Raw genomic sequence first — 3,066 nt, forward strand, 5'->3', positions numbered from 1 at the left:
CAACAGTGGGGACTGGTCCCTTAGCTGGCAGTGGTGGGGAGGGCCCCAGTGCCAGGCTGGCTGGAGGGGGCATGGATTAGAAGGGGACCTGGCAAAGGGGCTAGGTAGCTGACTAGCTCACATGAGAGCTTGATGTGAGATGCTCAGGACTAGCCTATTTGCTTTAGACAAAAGGAGTTGGGACAAAACAACGAGCATAGCCACGTGGTATCCATTGTATACACAAGGAATCAAATCACAATAAACATGGCAAAAACCAGAAGATTTTGACACCCCTCCCCCCAAGTATACTGAATGTTGTTTTTTAAAAAGTGGGTTATCATGTTACAGTAAAGTGACCAGAAATCTGGGTCCACAAGGTGGGATGCACCACCGCGATGGTGGCAGTGGCAGTGGCAGTGGCAGCAGGCAGGCCCTCCCCCCTGACCCCGACAGGCCTCAGAAGACGGCAGTGGGGTGACAGCAGTGGTGGTGGCAGCGGCAGGCGGGCCCTCCCTCCTTGACTGGCATCAGAAGGGTGACGGCGATGGTGGTGGCAGCGGCAGGCGGGCCCTCCCCCCTCCCTCCCTGACTGGCCTCAGGGCAGCGGCGGCCCGGGAAGAGCCTGACAGATGGGTCCAGGAGGAGGCAGGAAGGCACGGAGGAAAAGGCCGCACGAGCAGGCAGCAGCAGAGCCAGCTGGGAAGCTCTGCCCCGGAGTCCAGGCTCCTGCGTGGGGGCCTCCTGAGCCCAGGCTGCCTGCTGGGCTGCCGCACAGCACATGGCCAATTAAAAAAAAAAATTAAAAAAATTGGAGAACGCCGCAGGACTATTAGAGAACGCTGTGGAATGTGGGGCAAATGCCCCAAATGTGGGACTGTCCCGCCAAAGGCCACCTTATGTTACAGTACTGCTGCAGTACAGCACAGAAGACTGCCATTATTTTTTTTAACCTTCCCACTCTATGATTCAGTGTCATGGCCTCTCTTAGGCCAAGCTCTTGCTGACTCATTCTGGGCCTTAACCAAAGTGAACCTATGACTATGAATACCACATCAGAGGCTGGCAGTCCAAGAAGAAGAAGTGTCGGTCCTTATATACCAGTTTTTCTCTAACAGAAGGAGTCTCAAAGTGGCTTACAATCACCTTCCCTTTCCTCTCCATACAACAGAGACCCTATGAGTTAGGTGAGTCTGAGAGAACTCTGTTATTACTGCTTGGTTGGAACAGCGTTGTCCTCTCTGCTTGGTGTAGTGGTTAAAAGCAGTGGCCTCTAATCTGGAGAATCAGGTTTCATTCCTCACACCTTCACATGCAGCCAGCTGGGTGACCTTGGGTCAGGCACAGACCTGTTGAATCTGTTTTCACAGAGCAGGTCTATCAAAGCTCTCTCAGCCTCACCTACCTCACAGGGTATCTGTTGTGGACAGAGGAAGGAGGGTGATTGTAAGCCACTTTGAGAGTCCTGTTAGTAGTGAAAAGTAGGATATAAAAGCAAAGTCGTCTTCTTGCCAGCTTGCTGAGCAATGACATCTAATCTGGAAAGCTGGGTTTAATTCCCCACTTCTCCACATGTAGCCAGCTGGGTGACCTTGGACCAGTCATAGTTCTCTTAAAGCTCCCTGAGCCTCACCTACCTTGCAGGGTATGTTTTGTGGGGATAGGAAGGCAGTGTTGGTCTTGAGATTCCTTTCGGTAGTGAAAAGTGTGGCACAAGAAAAACAGCTCTTCTGCTGCTGATGATTTTTAGCAGCGCCAAGCAAAATCATCCTACCATTTTAGAACTTTACTCTGTTTTACTTTTACTTTCCCCTTCCACTGGTTCACACTGTAAAAAAATTAGTTTTGTCACGATATGACATACAATTGCATCAAAATTATTTTTATACAGTGTTTTATTGATTCACATGTCTGTTCCTGCAGATTGCTAAATTGTCATAGCAAAAGAATGTTGATGCATTCATAAACATGATTATAACAATATTTTTGCAGGTTTTTACCAATGCACAATGAGTAACAATGAGGGAGACAGACAAACAAATTGAACTGAATGCACTGAAAATCCATGGATGCTTGTTTAAAAAATGAAACGATAGATAATCTCTAATACATTCTTTCTGTTGCAAGTGAAAGACTGGATCATCTCTCTCTCTCTCTCTCTCTCTCTCTCTCTCTCTCTCTCTCTCTCTCTCTCTCTCTCTCTATCATCTAGAATAATAATAAGAAGAGTTGGTTCTTATATGCCGCTTTTCCCTACCCGAAGGAGGCTCAAAGCGGCTTACAGTCGCCTTCCCTTTCCTCTCCCCACAACAGACACCCTGTGGGGTGGGTGAGGCTGAGAGAGCACTGACATTACTGCTCAGTCAGAACAGTTTTATCAGTGCTGTGGTGAGCCCAAGGTCACCCAGCTGGTTGCATATGAGGGAGCACAGAATTGAACCTGGCATGCCAGATTAGAAGTCCGCACTCCTAACCACTACACCAAACTGGTTCTCTATCTATCTGTCTGTCTGTCTGTCTGGAAGAAGAAGAAGAAGAGTTGGTTCTTATATGCCACTTTTCCCTACCTGAAGGAGGCTCAAAACGGTTTACAGTCGCCTTCCCATTCCTCTCCCCACAACAGACACCCTTTGGGGTAGGTGAGGCTGAGAGAGCCCTGACATTACTGCTCGGTCAGAACAGTTTTATCAGTACCGTGGTGAGCCCAAGGTCACCCAGCTGGTTGCATGTGAGGGAGCGCAGAATTGAACCTGGCATGCCAGATTAGAAGTCCGCACTCCTAACCACTACACCAAACTGGTTCTCTGTCACTCTCTCTGTCTCTCTGTCTCTCTGTCTCTCTGTCTCTCTGTCTCTCTGTCTCTCTGTCTATCTATCTATCTATCTATCTATCTATCTATCTATCTATCTATCTATCTATCTATCTATCTATCTATCTATCTATCTATCTATCTATCTATCTATCTATCTATCTATCTATCTATCTATCTATCTATCTATCTATCTATCTATCTATCATCTATCTATGAAAGCCAAAATAGTTGTTGCAGAAAATAAAGTGCACATAATCCTTTTTAAAGATGACAC

The sequence above is a fragment of the Paroedura picta genome, chromosome 13 (genome assembly GCF_049243985.1).
Source record: "Paroedura picta isolate Pp20150507F chromosome 13, Ppicta_v3.0, whole genome shotgun sequence".
Classification (NCBI taxonomy): Eukaryota; Metazoa; Chordata; class Lepidosauria; order Squamata; family Gekkonidae; genus Paroedura; species Paroedura picta.